Raw genomic sequence first — 20,190 nt, 5'->3', positions numbered from 1 at the left:
TTGGCGGCCATTTTAGTGTTATTTTAATGATCTATTGTCATAGCATACTTCTTTTTATTTTTTTTAAGTGTATTTTAACAATTTTACACTCTAACATGCTTTTTCTTTCTGGTATTTCTTACATTACCACGACATAGCCTGCTTCTCAACACCGTGTCCTATAAGCACTCCAACAGTTGTTAACTTAGAGCCCAATTGAAAATTTTTGCCTTTGTATGCATTGAAACAGATACCGAAATACTTTTTTCCGATTAAATCAAGAATATCTCCATTACGGAATAAACCTGGACCAAAATGTCATCCTCAGCATGATCTTGTTGAAGTCACGCGGTTTTCTATCACTTGAACATGCTATTATAATTATTTTTTTTTTTACCAAGTCTAAAGCAGGTAGACGTAAGAATGTACATGTATTGTGTAGAATTGTAAAATAATATTTTATGTACAGTTGATTCAAAAAAATAGAAACGTGTTGCATGTTTATAAGCTCGTTTGAGCAAATCGAGTGTTCCTATAATTGATGAAACCTAGTGACATCTTGGTTAAATTTCTTAAAATAGTTTAAGTTTAAGTTCAATGTTAGAATCGAAATCACAAGTGTTAGAATACTCCATTCTACTGAATCGTTCGGTCTATTTCTTTTTTTTTATGCTAGTTCTGATTAATGAAGCTCTCACATTAAATGTTGTCTGTGCCCAAAATGTTTCAAAAACGTGTTTTTTTTAAGACTTCTGGCGTCCTACACAGTTCTGCTGAATAGCAGATATAAATTAAATACACTTTTTTCAAACCGTTTTTTTTATCTAATTTTAAGACATTTTTTTTTTAACTACTGATTTGGTAGAATCAACATACAGTATGCTATTATTAATATTATTAAGGAGATTTTCAGCCCGCGGCTGGTTCATCTCTGAGTACAGCATGCTATCGATTTCCTGAGTATAAATCAACAATAACCTACAGCATATTACATTCACAATCAATAGAAGGTTTAAACTGAAACATAAACCTCTAATCATCTTCAATTAAGTAGGCGGTGTAAACAGAATGCTTTCATTGTTATTCTAGCTGTCAATGCCAATCGAACAGCCAAAGCATTTTTTTAGCATTGAATATTTTACAATAATCACATTTTGTAAAATAACCATAGTAACCTATTTTGTAAAGCAATTGTAGTAAACATTCCTTCTTTTTTTTTTTTTAATTGTATGCTTTCCACATGTTTTCTACTGAAGTAGCGGCTACCGTCTTTGGTGCCTGTTTTTTTATGTCATCGCTTAATTTTCTGCGTATTGCAGCGGCTACCGCCTTTTTTCCTGCGTAATGCAGCGGCTATCGCCTTTTTTCCTGCGTAATGCAGCGGCTATCGCCTTTTTTCCTGCGTATTGCAGCGGCTATCGCCTTTTTCCTGCGTATTGCAGCGGCTATCGCCTTTTTTCCTGCGTAATGCAGCGGCTATCGCCTTCTCCCTGCGTAATGCAGCGGATATCGACTAATTTTCTGCGTAATGCAGCGGCTATCGCCTTTACCCTGCGTAATGCAGCGGATATCGACTAATTTTCTGCGTAATGCAGCGGCTATCGCCTTTTCCCTGCGTAATGCAGCGGATATCGACTAATTTTCTGCGTAATGCAGCGGCTATCGCCTTTTCCCTGCGTAATGCAGCGGATATCGACTAATATTTGCACTAGCAGTACCTTTTACTCCTTATCTGCCTTCCGTAGCACTCATCACATGTTTTTGTACAGTACATGTACATTCAATCTGGTTTCATTCTGGTCGTTTGACCCGAAAATCATTTTATTACTCTTCATTTTCCTTCTCTACAAATACCTGATATTTGATCCAATTACTCCTCGTCGCCAGATGTGGTAATCCAATATAATCCATTATCTGCAACTTTGAATTAGGTCGGTCACCGTTAGTATTCTTTTCACTTGATAAGAATGAATTCAAGAAGAAATATTATACACGTCTTGACACTTCAGATACAAACTTTATTATCCCCAGTTTCTAGACTACTTAGATGTGTAATAGTATCACACAAGTCATTCAAGTGAGCCTGCAAGAGTCTGGTACGCCTCGAAACCAGAGTTTAGGAAGCGTATAGCGTATGCCATAAGAATACGTAAGACTAATGACTAATTTCATAAGATTCACCTCTAAAAGACTAAAGGTCGCAAAATGATGCAGACTGAAATCGATCCATGAATGAGATGTCTGAGCTCGTATTTAACCCACAAGGCAATTAATGCTCGAGGACATCGTGTTGCTAACAACCTCCTGCGCTTTGGTGGGCATCCCCGAGGTGGAAGACGGGGGAGTAAGACCCACACTAAACAACTTAACAACTAACTACCCAGTCTAACTACGATGCCTTTCGCAAGGCCAGAGGTATGAGAAAAACGCTTACCCGATCGCCAACATAATGAGTCATCATTCGACCGATAGGGCATTCTTCATCGTTCGTCCTTCATTGTTCGCCCTTCTTCCGTCTCGGTCCTACCACTGGTTAGTACCTAAAATGTTAAAGAACGGCAATACCACCAGTACAACAGGGCTACTTCATTCGGTACTCACCTGTGACCGCCGTTACAGTTCCTATTGTCCTCAGACAGGGACTGGCGGCCTCCGTGACACAAGAGGATACAGACCCCCTGTGCCACAACAAAAAAAAAAAGACACGGACACGTTTCTGCATTTTGCTTTTTGAAGGAAGCACTAGACAACGGACTAGCATGCAACGCCCAGTGGCACAGCCGAAAACTTTTCCTAACAGCTGCGGCAGGAATCGAACCCGTGCTCCCCAGTACGATGCGACTAAATGCTTGATGAAGCCACACAATCATCTCAAGAACGTCATCCGATGGCAGCTTCTGTTGGACCCGTCTCCAGGGTACCAGGGGCAGGAATCCCGACGAAACACGATTTGGTAGATAAACCTCTCTCCAAAGTTAGGGCCTCTCATCCTTCTCCCCCGCGTGGCGGACCCGTCCGTCCAGGGTGCCAGGGGTGTGAGCACGTCCAATCGCCAGACTGCTGTGGTGTACTCCTAAAAATAAGAAACGAAAAAGTCAGGATCACAAACATGGCCGGAATGCTACTACAAAAGGGCACGTAAATAGGCGTGCCGCCCTCCAAGGATTTAAAACCGATACTACTCTATTACCTACCTCCATGAAAAACGAGCATCTGCGTTTGTGTTCTTCCAAACCCAATCCAAATTCTTTCGTCCGGATGAAGTACAGTTGCGTTCGGTGGATAAACACACCGGTGGAGCAATCGGTGCGGATCTAACCGACGCAGTCACGATCAGCATCATGCGGTAGGAACGAGTTAATCGGCTCATCATCGTATTCCTGCATGAAATTGTCCTCGTGCAGCAGGGCAAGATCCATCCGGATGGTGAAGCCGTGCTGCAGCTCGCTGGGACTAATAGCGCGTACTTGCGGGCGCTTACTTCCGTTGTCGTGTGGATGGTGTACCGCGGCAGCTGCCGGAAGATGCGCATCAGAAGCTGTGGATCGCAAAGCGGTTAGGGATTAAATTTTTCACACGGTGATCAATGTAGCCTACCTTTTTCGTTTGATGTGTGCTTTTTCTGAGCATTTTCCGGCGCAAACTCGAACTTATCTGCATCGAATCACTTTTAGTGGAAAAACCGATGATGAAAACGAAAATTTTTGGAATTTCGCGGATATTTTGCTCATCGAGCCAAACCGAACCGATCACGTTTTGTTTACAAATATTGTTAAAAGCAGGGTGGCCAGATCACTGGTTTGAACTGAGTTGACGAAGTTGACGCAGACAATACATAGTGGTCTGTCTATGTCTATAGTGACGTGCAGGATTGTGTGACACTCGATGGGGATGTGGTGGTAAAGTGAAAGGGGGGAGGGGTAAAAATGACAGGGGGGTGTTTCACGGCAATTATTGTATGACGTCAGCATGATTTAACGGTTGAAGTTTATGACATAACGTGAATCATTACACTTTTTCTGATATTCCACTTCAAAATCAAGAAAACCACATTAAAATGACGACATTGAAAATATCGTGAAAATGCGGTCTGATGTAAAATAATTAAAATCATTAAGAAACGTCCATAAATTTTGTCACGCTTTGGAAGGGAGGGTGTTTCAGCAAAGTGTGACGACCCATACACATTTTTTTGAGGTCTTATACAAAAAGTGTGACCAGGGATGAGAAATGTACTGGAAAAAACGGTTACCGGCTGTACATTTGACATTTTTCCACACGAACATCACAGGCCCAGCCAAACTCAAACTGTTCGAAAAATAAATGTCATAACATTTTTTTTCCTGCAGCCTTCTTCCTCGAAACGGTTTCCAAGTACGAGAGCGCCAGAACTCGAGCACAACGACGACAGAAATTTCTGTCTTTCCCATTTTCGCATTTTTCTGCGTTTCCAACCGCTTCTAGACAAACTTCTTTACATGCATCACAAGGCTAGGAGTGTGCTCTAGCTATTTGTGCAAATCGAATTAAGTTATTTATTAAAACAAGTGAGTTATTAGCAGTTGAAAATATTTGACATTTTTCGCAATCACCCGCCTCAGCATGACTGCTCATAAAAATTTTCGTGGGGAAGCGAAAACCGTCAAGCGTCTGCTCGACTGCCGTCGGCGCGGCGTCTGATGGTATTGGTGCTGCCGTTGTTTTGTTTTTATTTTACTGCCAGTATCGATGAACGGTAAACAGAAAAAAGTCTCATTCCCATGCCTGAGTGTGACAAAGGGGGGGGGGGGGGGGGGGGTTGGTGAAAATAAACTGTTTTGGGGTGACATAATTTAATGACGTTCCCTTAATAAGGAAAATTTCTCGGAAAATTCGTATGTATGTGTTTTTCAAATTACAGTGTTACAAATTTGATCCCTTTATGCCAATGAATGAAATCATTAGAATATGAAGAATTTGAATATAAAAATATTTTGAGTTCTGTTTACAAAAAGTTTTCAAAAAATTCCTAACTTTGGGGATAAAATGGAGAATTGGTTCAAAATTCATCAAAATATCATAAAATTCCGTGGAAGCTCGTGAGTTATCAGGGATAACTAGAGTAAAAAGTTATAAAAACAAATTTTACATCAACAAAATCTCAGAAAAATGGCTTGTTTTTAACACTTTCACTCACATCCACCTAAAAGTGTAATAGAAATTCGTTTTTTATAAATGATGATAACGTGTTAATACTTTGGTTTACTATAATCAGCAAAGTGGTATAATATATTATTATGAAAACTTATTTACAGAGCACGCTGAATTTGCATGGACCGTAGATTTTGGCCAGAACCCCCACACATAAATAGGTAGAACGCTCCTTCAACATATTTCGATGTAAACATGAGTCGTTATTCTCGGTTTAAAGCATCTCGGGTTTTATTAGCAAGCCTTATTCTTCACATACATATTACACAGATAAAAATCAACAAATACCTTTTCAATACCAACCTTTGCTCAAATACTTCAAATTGTTATTATGATGTTCTTATTATATTTCGTATGATAACATCGCAATAACAATTTTAGGTATTAGAGCAAAGGTTGTTATTGATATGTTATTTGTTAGGTATTCTCTTCTGCTCGGGAACTACGAATTGTGTGGTCATCTATGCTCATTCTCATGCTCAGTGTACGCTTCATACCCCAAGAAACAATGTTTGCTTTAAGAAATGTTTCTCAAAGCTACGTTATTAAACTGGAAGTCGTATTATATTTGAATAGTTTTGAAATAAAACTGTTCTTCAACTCTTGTTCGCCCAAAAATGAGAATCTATTCAACGTCAACCGTTCTATAAGCACGATGAAATGAATGTTTATCCAATGATCGTACATCGATTGTGAAACTCTTGTTCAACGTTAGAACCATCAGCAATTTACACAAACATCATAAACTTTACTTCAACGTTTATTAAACAATGTTGTATGACGCTATTTGTTTAATCATTTAAGAATGGTTTTAGAAACCGTTATTGTGCACTAGCAGCATAGCGCATAATAACAAGCTTTCTTCGATATTAATTCCACCATAATACAATCAAAATATGCTGGAGCCGTGATACAACTTACGAAATTTATTTCTATTTATAGATATGCTTTTATAATTTGCTACAAAAACGATTCTTAAACGTTTCTTCAACATCATGTTACATCATGTAACAATAAAATGAGAAAATGATTCAACTTTCAACGTTTCTGCATTTGTGTCTGGAATAGCTCTCTCTGATTACGTACCCCCAACATCTTTATTTTATTACATTTTATGGGACAAATCACATCAATGGAAAGACTCGAACTCTGGACCTTTGGATTCACACTCGTCTGCATCCGCTCTGCTCCAATCCGAATTACATGAATCGGCAGATTGAAAGCAGTATATAAATATTCAATTCCTGAGTCGAATACATTACCGTACATATGCTGCTTAAACATTGCTTACATATTTTATTCAACTAATTGTCTTCATAAACATTGAAGTTGATCAATGTTTGAATAATTGTAACCGCAACGTATAATCATAAGGCATGCATGCTAATTATTTTGCTAGTCTGTCAGTAATTCACGGTGTCGTGTTGTAAGATTGGTATCGCTTCGAACTTTTTTTTTTATTTGAACGTCCAAATAAGTGAACTTTATTTATTTCCACTGCTCCTGTTTTGTGTCGGGAGGAGAATGTGTAAAACTTGTGTATACCTCCAGGCAGCTATAAGATATGGACATAAGGAAGATAAACCCGGTTTGACCGGTGGCAACAAAGTGGATAGAGTAGATTGTCAATACCAAACAGCGGAGCCGCCCAGGAGCCGCCTAGGATCCACTTCTGCTGCTTTTTCTGGTGTTTTTGTTTCCGATTTTACTGCCGTTTGAGCGGGTAATGTAAAAGGTAAGTCAGAATGTTTTTAAAAGTGTGAAGAGTGTGATATTTAGAGCTGCTGCAAGAAGTTTGTTTGGTCTTCAAGCTTGTAGCCGCGGTTGCTCTTTTTAGGCTCCTAATCAACAATCGTGTTTACAAAAAGGGGCAGGGCGAACAACGATAATTAAGTGACACATTACCACTGCTAATCAACATTGCTTGAATAAAAGTGTAACATTTGTATTGAAGAAACATGGTAATATCTTGTTGTTAAGCTATATCAGTGTAGTTGAATAAAATGATCAAGCAAAAGTTGTTAAACTTTATATAGGCTACTTGTTCCATTGAAGATCTTATGTGGAATAACGGCATCTAATGCGTTGGAAGCAGCTCGTATTCTATCATTATTAGAGCACTATTGAACAGATGATGTGAATACTTAAGCAACTGTTTTTAAACTTTTATACCATTGTTTATTCAATGAGCACAAATATGTTTAACTAACGTGCAGTTTCCACTGCGTGAAACATTTATTCGCCATTTTGTTCAACATAAACTCTTGTACAACTGTCGGCGCCTTTGTAGCACATTTAATCAACTGACATGCTTATTAATGATTTTGAATTGTTACTTGGGACATATCTTCAAATTTTTGTATGGACGAAAGTCTACTGATATGACCAAAATTTGGCGCCCAGAGACCCCCTGGATCCCCATTAAAATGCTCCTGAGATCTCCAGGTATACGCCGGCAAACCCCATTGGGGCTCCTAAAATTCCCCTGAGACGTCCCTGAGATACCTTAAAACCTCCTGGTACTCGCTTTGAGACGCCATTCTGACCACTTTCAACGTCCTTGAGACCTCCTGGTACCTCCTAGCATCGCTATTCTCCTGAAGCCGCCTGAAACGCCCCTGAAACCTCTTGAAGCTCCTTTGAGACCCCACTGCAGCGCCCATGAGATCCCCTGGAATCCCACTGTACCACCTTGAAACGACCCTGAGATTTCCTGGTACCCTTGCTGGTACCCCACTGATACCCCTTGGAACCCCTTGGGACTGCCTGGGAACACTTCAACGCCTCCCTTTGTTGTCTCCTATAAACGCCTTCCTGGCCAACGTTGCTGTAGCACAGAGAACAGACGTCCAAGTCCAATTCCAAAGTTGTGTAAGGAATTTAACGGCCTTTTCAAATGGCAACACAAGTGGCAATATGGTGGCGCTAGCATCGCCAGCACGATTGTCAGCCATCTTGCTACGACTGCCTAAACGTCAAAAAGCAAACTCAGCAAAACATTGTTTACTCTACCGAACATGCCAACATGGGGCGCAAGTGCGAATATTACTGGTGCTTAAATAGACAAGGTGTAACTCCCGGAAAATCGTTTTACAATTTTCCCAGGGATGATAAATTGTAAGTATTTGTAAACGCAATGTTGGCAATCTAAAATTCATAATTATTGTGGAAACAAATTGTAGGTGTTTGCAGTGGGTGTGTCGCTGTGATTCGGTCGAGCTGAGCAATGATTTTTCCCTGCACGGAGCTCGAGCATGTGTAATGAAAAAGATGTGTTCCGACCATTTCCCTCCAGCGGCTTTTCGTATTCCTGGGAGATCTGGCAGTGGGTAAGCTCAATATAATATACAAAACATAAAAATATGAAATATAATAAAATTTACTTTAAAATAGGCTTCGAATTGGACAGATTCCTTGCTGCAACCCAGCGCTGCATGCAGGTGTGGCATTGGATGAACATTCCACGGAAGAATCGGTCGTGATTGACCTCAACAGCACGAATGAAAACGATACAGACGACATGGATAACATTGATTTTATAGAGGATGACGATGACTTTTGGGAATGGATCGAAGCAACTCAAAATCAGCATATCGCAATGGAAAGTATATTGGAAACCTCAAGCCCTGGTGTTGATGTTGCGGAACATGCAAGTGGGTATGTTAATGATCAAAACTCAGATGAAAATTCATAGCAGTATTGTAGCTTCTATAGGGTTTGCTTCCACTTTATTCAATGTCTCGAGGTACAATAATTGACAATCATGGTTTCTAGCTACCTACTCTATTCTGTTGCCTACTATGATCTATCAAATATCCTACAGCTCGGCCATCCTGACAATCACATCGCCCTCGATGTGCATTATGTTATATCAGATTTATTTTCCCATAACTTCAAATTGACTGGATCAAAAACTCCAGTAAACGGTAAACGTGTTAGCTGAAATCCGTCAATATCACTTACAACATACCGATTATTTGGAAGTATCTTTTTTACTACATAGGGACCTTTGAATTGTGCTTGTAATTTTGAAGAACTTCCAGGAATAATGTGATGCGGAATGTAAACCAAATCACCTATATTGTACTGTGTAGAAACTTTACATTTTGAATCATAGTGTTTTTTATTGTAAATTTGTATTGCCTTATTAATTGCAATCGCTTTTTCTCGAATTTTGATCAAGTCTCTTTTGTATTCTGTATTTTCGTTAAGGGCCTTTTCAATCACGCTATTTGTTGTTCTCTTTTGATTTATTCCAAAAAGTACTTGAGAAGGTGTGTTTGCTATAGATCTACAAAATGTATTGTTAATGAAATGTTCCGCGTCTAACAAAACTGATGATAATCCTCTACAAATATTCGTATCCATTAATTTTGCAACCACTGGAGTCAAAACTCTATTGAAACGCTCAACCTGACCATTTGCTCGAGGACATCCAGTAGCAGTTAAAATATGTTTAACATCATTTTCGTTACAGAACTCTTTAAAACTGTTTGAGGTAAAACAACTGCCACGATCTGATACTATTTGAAATGGAACAGAATATGCATTGAAATAATTTTTCAAATGTTTTATAACTTCACTTGTGTTTGTAGTTTTACATGGATACAGTTTAATAAACTTTGAAAAAGCGTCAACAATTACAAAAATATATTTATAATTAGAATTTGAGATAATCAATGGACCATAATGATCAATGTGAATAGTATGGAATGGTAAACTACCTTTATCTATTAAATTCAATGCACCGTCTTTCGTAAAATTTTTCTTAGAATAAACAATGCACTTCAAACAATTTTTAATATAGTTTTTAATTATGTCTTTCATATTAGGAAACCAATAAGATTTATTTATCAATTCAAAAACTTTCTCTACACTAAAATGCCCGAAATCATCATGATACATTTTAATAATTTGATTTATCATATTTCGAGGAACATAAAATAATAGATGCTTGTCTTTACCTTTTCTGTAAACTACTCCATCCCGCAATTCATAATGTTTATCTTCCCTTCCTTCTAGTTGCGTTCTTATCATTTCAATTTCTGGATCTAACAATTGACTGGCTAGCAGAGCTCTTTCAAAAGCGGTGTTATTATTTTCAATGGCACATATGGCTGGTGAACGAGACAAAGCGTCTACGTGTTTCATATTTAATGAACTCCGATGAATGATATCATAATTGTATTCCGATAGAAATAACTCCCATCTAGCTATTTTTGCGTTTATATCCTTTTTATTTAAAGTTTCTTTTAACGCGATACAATCTGTAACAATAGTAAATGGTATTCCTTGTAAATAAATATGAAATCTTTTTATACTATGAATCACCGCAAGAGTCTCAAGCTCAAAGGAATGTAATTTCGATTCGTGTACATCTGTTCGTTTACTGAAATACATAACTGGATGTAAAACTCCATCGGATTGTTCTTGCAATAGAACGCCCCCAAATCCTATTGAACTAGCATCCGTATGAAGTTCTGTTTGTGCAAAAGGAGAATAAATTTTCAAAACAGGCTCAGCGATGAGCTTTTCTCGAAGAATTTCGAATGCGTTTATTTCATTTTCCTTGAAAATAAAATCTTTTTTATCTCTTTTAACTAAATCATATAGCGGCTTTGAAATCACAGAAAAATTGGGAATAAATTTTCGGAAATAACTAGCCAAACCAATAAATTTATGAACATCGTGTATATTTTTTGGAATTGGAAAATTTTTAATACAATCTATATGCTTGCCACTAGGACTTATCCCATGTGTTGCAATATTGTACCCTAAATATTCCACCTTAGTTTTCAAAAATTTACATTTAGTCAACTGTAATTGTAAATGATTTTCAGCTAATATAGTAAAGACCTTTTGTAGCACAGCAAAATGCTCTTCAATTGTTTTGGTTGCTATAAGAATGTCATCGATATATATTGTTATTACGCCTTCCTGTATCAATTCTTTGAAAATTTCGTTAATAAATCGCATAAATGCTGAAGGCGCGTTACAAAGGCCAAACGGTACTTTTTTATACTCGAACTGCCCCAAATGACATACAAAAGCAGTATATTTCTGAGAATTTTTATCAATTGAAAGATGGTGATATCCGCTCTTTAGATCTAATGTTGAAAAATATTGTTTTCCTCTGAGACCGTCCAAATGATCTTCGATGTGCGGTAATGGGTATCGATCCTTCACTGTGATTTTGTTAAGCTCTCTGTAGTCAACACACATTCTCCAAGTACTGTCTTTCTTTTTAACGAGAACTATTCTGCTTGCATAAGGAGAATTACTTTTTTCAATTACTCCTTCTTTTAACAACTTATTTATTTGCGACTCAACTTCTAATTTTTGATTATAAGATAAACGACGTGCAGAAAAATTAAACGGTTTTCTATCATTTAATTCTATTTTCATAATATATTCGTTTTTTGGTTTTAGCGGCCTATTTCCTTTCTTATAAAATTCATTGAAAAGAGATTTGATTTGCGCAATACATCCGAATTCAATACTACAATCTCCAATGTCTAGTTTCTCATCATCAGTACAAATAAAAGTGTCTGTGCTTACCTCAATTCCATACACATCTGGACAAATTTCCTCCTTTTTGGCAATCACATTCAAAGGATTTTGAATCAGGGGTTCTTTTACCCTAAAAAGTATCGTATTCCCGTCGTATTCCGCTAACAAGTTGTTTCGTTTCACAAAATCTGATCCCAAAATGCACATCGGTTGCATTGTTGAATCTGGTACTATCTTAAACTGCAAGACATAAATATAATTATTAATAACAATCTCCGTATCAAATACTCCTAAAATATCGATTTTTGAATTATTCAAACCTGAAAATGATGGCCGAAAATCATTTGAAATTTTAATAAAACTGGGAACAATACTACTTCTGATTAAACAAATGGGACTACCAGTGTCAAATAAAGTATCGCATGTTGAATAATAATTTCTAAATCTAACCAGACAACTAAAGTAAATATTTTCTATGCTAACCCTACCTCTAAAATCTACTCTACCTCGAGATTGTTCTTCATAATCTGCAGTCATCATTTGGTTTTGATTTACGTCCACAACTTGAATAGCATTTCCTTGTCTCACAGAACGGGATCCATTCTTCAAAGCTCCATTTCTTATATTTGAGTTCGTCTGAGGCTGCTGACCTTCTCTTCTAATGCAATCTCCATGCTGCCAAACTTCGTTTCTTAATCCCCATCCTGTCCGAAACTGCTGACCAACTTTATTGACCTTCCAACACATTCTTGAAATATGACCGAACTGCCCACATTTGAAACATTCTCCAGAGCTCTTACGTATTGGTTCTTGTTGAAAGTTGAGTGAATTGTTTGACGCACACCGCATTTTTGACTGATTTTCGTAGCGAAAAATAGCATTCAATAGTTTCTCCGCCGAATCGTGTCCTGAAGTACTTAACACCATTCGCAATCTTGAATCCGGAATGCCATTGATGATATACTTGATGGTTGCCGTTTCGCTGAACTCTGCCATCCTTGCCTTGGAAAGTATGTCGTGAACAAAGTATTCATACGATTCTCCTGGTAATTTCGTTCTTCTTGCCAAATAATTGTGAACATCAGCTTCATCAAATCTTGGTGGAAACGCGCGAGAAATTTGTTGTTTGAATTCCTTCCAACCATTGATTGTTTCTTCTATGCCTTCAAACCAAACCTTCGGTACAGATCCCAATCTAACTGTAGCGTAATGCAGAACAACTATGTCTTCCCATCCGTAGACTTCCTTCAAATTTTCGATTTTCCGTAACCATTTTTCCACCGATATTTTCTCCGGACAAAATTCTGGAACCAAACTACCAATTTCTTCGGGACGCAGCATTGTTGAACTGCACCGAACTCGATCATTTCTCACTTCTCGTACACATCTTCTACTGCTTTCTTCGTCATTAAATTCTCCGCGATCACCAACAACCTCTACTCTGGTTTCGGTACGCGTTCTGTAAATGTCCTTTTCATTCATTTTTGGAATATTCATCGCTCCGTCCTCGAATTGCCGTGTATCGAAATCGCCGTCAGGAAAACTTTCGACCTCTGTTTGCCGCCTTGGAAGTTCATGAAGGGTAATCCCACTTCTGAAAAATTGTAGCTTCTATAGGGTTTGCTTCCACTTTATTCAATGTCTCGAGGTACAATAATTGACAATCATGGTTTCTAGCTACCTACTCTATTCTGTTGCCTACTATGATCTATCAAATATCCTACAGTATGTACTAAATAAATTCTTGTTTTAGAATCTCGCTAACGATCCAGGAGAACTACAAAATGGAAGTAAAACCACTCGAGCATCTGGCCGACACACACAATTTTTGTGCTTATGATGACAGTGCTATCTGCCTTCCCAGTAATTCCTTCCAGGAAACATTCTCCGCTACAGTAGATACCTCCGATGTAGTACCGGATCATCTTTCGTGTAAAATCAAGGAATATCCTGAATTGATCGTAAAACCTCTCGAGCACCTGGCGGTGCCAGAACACGTTTGTTCTAATGATGACAGCGCTATCTGCATTCCTGCCAACTCCTTCCAGGAAACATCAGCCCCCATAGGAGATCCTAAAACAGTATCGGGTAGTCGCCAATTGAAGGTAGATTGGAAAATCGTCGTAGGTTTGCGGGCAAAGGTGACGAAGCTTAAGCGCCAGTTATTTGTGGCTCGTCAAACAAGCTTACGACGACTGAAAGCTTTGATGTCGAAAAAAAAGCAAATTTCTGCATTGAAGAAGCATTTACAGGTGTTGGAAAAGCGGAAAAAAGGAAATGAAAAGCTGGGAGAGCAGGCGAGAGAAAACCCCATTATATTTGATTCCTTGCGCAACGCATCACGTGCACCAAAAGGTCGTCGTTACCACCCTCAAACTATGAAGTTTGCTGCATCCACATATTTGAGTGGCCCGCGAACTTATCGACACATAAGGAGATCAAGCCATCTTGTATTACCCCATAAAAATTCGGTATACAACCACAATAAGACCATCCGCATAGAACCTGGGTTAAACCGTACCATTTTGTCACGCGTAAAGGAAAGAACTAAGAACGTCGAGGATGACAAAAACAAAACCGTTGTTTTGTCATTTGATGGTATGTCTATTAAATCGGAGCTATCGTACAGTGCAAAAGCTGATAAATTTTACGGTTTTCCCGACCACGGCATTCGGCGTAAAGTTGAAAAGAATGATACGTCTAAACTTGCTACCGAGGCAGTTACCGTTATGGTGTCCGGAATATACTGGCGATTTAAACAGGTAACACGTTTCCCTTCCATCAATAAGATTAGTCAATTCCCTTCGTGTTCAAAAAAACCTTTTTCTGTACTTGAAAGCCTCGGTGCATTCACTTCAGTTTGCTGTATGGGACATCATGACCCCAGAAAGGGGAGGGAGTTTCGATCCCAGGCAACTGTCCCATTATTAAATGTTGATTAGCTACTACTGGCAGCTGTTCATATTTTAATAAACCCTATTCATTTGCAAGCAAGCAAAACAATTTCAAAAAATCAAATGACAATAATAACCCACATTAAATAAAAATGTAAACCACTCATGTTTGAATTTCTTTTACAGCCCATAGGCTACCTACTTGCCCATAACAGCCTCAATAGTGTCGCTCTCCTTGAACTAGTGAAAACCAGTGTTCGTGCTGTTGAAAAGTGTGGATTGGTTCCTTTAGTAGTAACTATGGACCAGTGCAGCACCAACATGAAGATGGTACGTGATGCTGGTGGCACCATGACAAACCCATTCTTGGACATAAATGACCGAAAAGTTGCAGTCATGTACGATACCCCACATTTAATAAAAAATGCTCGCAATGCTATTTTCAAATACAACGCCGTATACAATAAGAAAATTGCTTCTAAGCTGCACATAAAGCAACTGTTCGATGTCGATGTTCAACAAGAGTCGTCTCTAAGACTTGTTCCAAAACTAAAACCGAAAAACATCGATTTGCCACCATTCGCATCAATGAACGTTGCATTGGCAACACGTACATTGAGTGAATCTTGTGCAGTTGGCATGAGGTACTACGTTGAAACAGGCGAACTTCCCACAGAAGCATTGCAAACCGCAGACTTTATTCAGATTCACGATAAGCTGTTTGACACCTTCAATTCGAAAGATAAATACAAGGAATCAGTTGGAAAGGTATGTAGAATTGTTTGTAGAAATTGTAGAGAATTGCTAAGTTTTTGATAAAATAACTAATTATTAATTAATTATTTAATCTTCATCAGCCCTACAGAGCGCCAATAACCGATGGCTCTATACATTTTGAATTTCTCGAGGAGGTATTGCAAATGCTGAAAACTATGTACTACACACAAAACAGTTGCTTCGACTGGAAAAAGGTAATTTGCTCTCTAGTTTGTATACAATAATAAATATAATATAAGGTGCGATCTTATCCTTACAAATAATTTCAGGCTAAAACGGAATCGAACGTCCTGAAGTCTTCGCAGAAACGACCACATTATTTGATTGGCCTGATTGGTACACTCATTGCACAATTATGGGTCACACACAATTATTAGTCACTTTTCACTTTAATAAATAAATACTAATTAATTGCAAGCTTTTGTTAGCCATTATCATTTTTCGTTCATAAGTTGATTTGTTTTGTGTCACTATACGTATCGTACACGGGCTTATACGTCAAAACATACATATTTTCGATATTTTTTTGTTCGGCGCAAAATCATCTGTCAAAGTAACGCTTTGATTGTGAATATCGAAAAGTGCGTGCGCTGCTTTCGTAAGCTCTGTAAAAGCGAGCTTTAGTGATTTTCAAGTGCAAAATGGTATCGTCACCAGAACAAAGGTATAATTTACGTTCTAAATGTATAAATTCATGTGACTGCAGCTAATTAAAGCTTATTTCAGGCAAAATTTAAGTGACTCATTATTGTGCCAAGGAACACCGAAAATCACACAATTATGGGTCACTTTTTGTGCAGCATAATATTGACAGTTCTGCGTACATGGGCATTGCATACTTTTAGGCGTTTATCGGTGGTTGTGTTGAAGATTTTGTCCCAATTTTGAAAAATTGACTCCAAATCGTGAAAACACGCTTTGTTAAGAGGTTTGAGACCAGTTTTAGATTCTACTATAGTTGATCTATCGAGAATAAGTGATCATTCATTGAAAAAATAGACAAAACATTATTGTTGCGCCGATTCCCTTGAGTGACCCATAATAGGCAACAAATTGACCCATAATTGTTACGCAGCCAATTTTGACCCATTATTGTGGTTTTCATTATTCACCAATATTTCAGTAATTTTCACCGTCTAAAGTGAGTTTTACAAGCCAATTCTTATATAAAACAATGAACAGGAGTTCTAATGAAGAGAATATAAAATAAAAATAATGCAAGTGTTATTTTTGTATGTAAAACGATTCATTTTATGAAATGATTGTTCCTTGAGTGACCCATAATTGTGCAATGAGTGTAACATCTATGCGCTGTTGTGGCTGTGGACAACACTGAAAGATGAATATAAATGTAGCCACCTCTGTACCAATCCACTGTGTCAAGATTGCTTGGAAAACTTTTTTGCCGAAATCAGACGTCGCTGTGGCTTCAATGACGCGCCTAATGCCTTCCAATTTGGCAGCGCGTTCAAGTATGCAATGGTTGCTGCTGCCGAAGAAAATTCATTCGACGGGAAAAATTGTCAAAATGACAAGGCAGTTCCACTTCTCAATGACAACGACTTAGATCAATTTCCGGTGCCAGAGCAAGATGATTTTTCCGATTACGAGTTCGAACCCCTGGATTACAGTATTCCTCTGACTGCCCAAAAGAAAGAACTTAATGCGTTGGTTTATGTACTTGGCGCAGCAGCAGGAAAACTTCGTCACAAAAAGTGTCGTGAGAAGCTAATAGAACAGCGTGATGGTAATTTCCTGGAAAACGAAGATTATTCGTTTACTTTACTAAAATCATCAATTTCTTCGCGTTCGGTTCATATTCCAAACAACGCATTGTATGCAGTTGGACTAGTGGCACTATGGTGCTTCAAACTGAAGTTCCGAAAATTTCTATATGAAAACAGGTGCGGTGTCAAAAAACGTTTAAAGGCCTATGTTCAATTCACGTCGTTGGATTTTGCGGCATGTAAGTGTTGCTTTGATAGGCTAGTAGATTATATTTTCAACACGTTGATACAGAAGTTTTTGGGAGAGGTACGATACCAGCATAAAGTTGCCAATAAGAACAAACGCTTAAGGAAACGCAACCGAAAGGCATTCCGCATGAATCTGCCCGTTAAACAGTGAAGGCGATATATTTTGTAATTTGATATTCTTATGTAATTCATATAATGTAATTCATATCAATGGAAACATCGTTAAACAGTTCATTGACCAAGCCTCGAAACATGCTCATGTTAAACGTGCTATAATTTTTCTGTCTATGAACTTGGCTACAACAGTACGTAAAGAGCGTCCATAAATGATATAATGGTTTGAGGGGTGTATACTCATTTCATGCAAGTGAACTAAAAAGGCTCAAGTAGGCTAAAAAAATAAACTATGATTATATATGAAGATTTTACATTGGTGGATTTAGGGGCGATTTCTTCACCCTGGCTTAAGCGTTAAGCCAGGTTTAACTGTATGGGTAAGCCTGGCTTACCGGTTAAGCCGAGGTGAAGAAATCGGCCCTTAATGTTCAACCAACCCCCATTTCTAGTCCCTTAGCTGCCACATGGACATGGCCGGTACAACTCTCGACCGTTGCAAGGTTTGGTCTATCTTGTCTAAAAGTCAGAAATAAATTCCATATCTTTGTAATTCGAAAGGAACTAGGTAAGCCTCATGCATATCTAGGGTGTGAAACCATTTGGGCAAGAGATCCTATTCTAGGTAGTTTAGCTTACAACTTAGTCAATTATATACCTACTGTCATGTATTTGTGTGCACGGTGGAATACGTGCAGTATCAATGAAAAAAAAATCGATTCAATTGGTATATAATTGACTGAGTAATAGTTGGAAGTGCATAAAATAGGACCCGCGCCCAAATGGCCCCGCACCCTACCTGCCACTTACGAATGTGTGCAAATCTTTACAGGTGAAGTCGGGAGCGGGGTATTAGTTCAATCGAAAACGGTTTAAAATAGACTACGGCATCAACCATAGTTTTCATGCTGATCTAATTTCTGGATTTCTCGTTTAATCAACACAAATGCATTTTAACTGCAATTCAACAATTCCTATATTATGTGGCATCAACTGGACAAATTACAATCGATTTAAAAACACAAAATTCACGGATTGGACACCGTTCATAGTTCTACTAACAAACAGGCAACAAGCCCGACAGAAGTTTTGTTACACACCAGTCTTGTGAGGATCTTCGCATTCAACTCGAGTCGTTTGCCTGGCCACGTCGCAAATGTAACCTTCCCGTACACCATTCCGGTAGCTACCACTTTCAGTTCGAAATTCGGTTTGTCGATTACCGCTGCTTCTACTGGACCATCATCGGGCAATATAACTCATACGGGTTCGGCCGGACCCATCACGGCTGCCTTTTCTTCCTCACTTCTGGTCAAATTGAACTGAATGTTCCGATCGATTGACATTCATCCAAGCATCGGTCCATTGGTTTTGAGGTACCATATGTATTTTAAATGCACCGTTTTCATACCCGTCCGCAATCCCCTTTTCGTCGTAAAGAAGTCTCGCCACTAAACACTTCTCACCGGAACGTATTTTCCACACATAAATCGCCTCGGTGTCCGATCCGGCCATGAAGACATGCGCTCCGAAATGCCATTTCATCCAGCACCCGGGGAAATCCCGCACCTTCTATTTTGAAGACCTGATTCTGTCCGGTCATATCTCCGGTGACCACATACAGCCCGTCCTAGCTGAACTCACATGCAATCACTGAGTCGGCGTGCCCCGTCACTTCAAACATGGCTTCTTCCGTTTTGCTGTTTCACAGGCTTTGTCATCGCTTCCGCCGATCACTGACCTTCGCCAGCATGCAGTGTATCGTAAAACACAGTTCCGGTGTGTTTGGTGAAGGTGCGTCGTCCCATTCCGGAATGTATACATCATGCACGTCATCCATGTCATCCTCTCCATCCAAAACGAAATCAGGCAAAAGCGCGAGTTTTTGGCATAACACCACAATGTCCATTTGAAGTGCAGCAATAAATCGTGTTCTTACACCAGGAAGTGGTCTCGTCTGTAATTAAAACAACCCATAATAAGCTGCCGAGCATTTTTATTGAATGTTTTGTTCACTTACCTTTCTTTGCTGTTAATCTGATCCGTGTATGGCAAATGCTCCTCCTGCACCATAGCAACGAAAACTTCCGCATGCGAACACAATTATGTACTAGAAATTGTTCACTCTTTGACACGGATCGCCCGATCTGTGCGGGAAGAGGAAAATCCTTGGCGACGACGAGGAGTATCACTTGGCAAGTGGCCAACTTCCGCATCTTACGTAAAATCACCGCGGTCCGATCCGCTTCAAAATTTCTCACACGAGTTTGTTTTGATAAAATTTGACAGTTCTGTGGGAGCCGGAAAACAAACATGGCGACATGTTTGATGATGCAAGTGGCAATTCGCCGAGTGGTGGCGGTAGTGTTCCAACGTATTTTAATTTGAATTCTTACACAGCTTTTTTTGGAAAAATGTTCTAGCTTGGATGTCTGTTCTCTGTGGCTGTAGTTACTGTCAGTATCACATTTTCTGATGGACAATATTGGTTCTGAATTATGTGCATAAAAAGAGTTTTTAGTGTAGCTTGATATGCTATTTAACTTGTTATTCTTTTACGCCTGGTATGGTAAGTAAATTTTAAGTGAACAGCAAACAACCCAGTCAACATACGATCGCATATGATGTTGAACAGGATGCACAAGTGGAGGCGATATGCGTACACTGTACACGCGATTAAATGGAAGCAGGTACGCATATGGCCTCCACTTTAGCATCTTATTCAACATCGATTACGACTTTGTGTTAGC

The 20,190-nt window shown here is 38.7% G+C and overlaps 1 pseudogene; it reads right to left on the bottom strand.

Annotated features, from left to right (window-relative positions):
- Positions 1-16,678: 16,678 nt before the first annotated feature.
- LOC134284993 (angio-associated migratory cell protein-like) lies at positions 16,679-19,502 on the bottom strand (annotated as a pseudogene).
- Positions 19,503-20,190: the final 688 nt, after the last annotated feature.

The sequence above is a fragment of the Aedes albopictus genome, chromosome 1, assembly GCF_035046485.1.
Source record: "Aedes albopictus strain Foshan chromosome 1, AalbF5, whole genome shotgun sequence".
NCBI lineage: Eukaryota > Metazoa > Arthropoda > Insecta > Diptera > Culicidae > Aedes > Aedes albopictus.
Note: the sequence above shows the minus strand (reverse complement) of the source record. Positions and strands in the feature narration are given on the sequence as shown.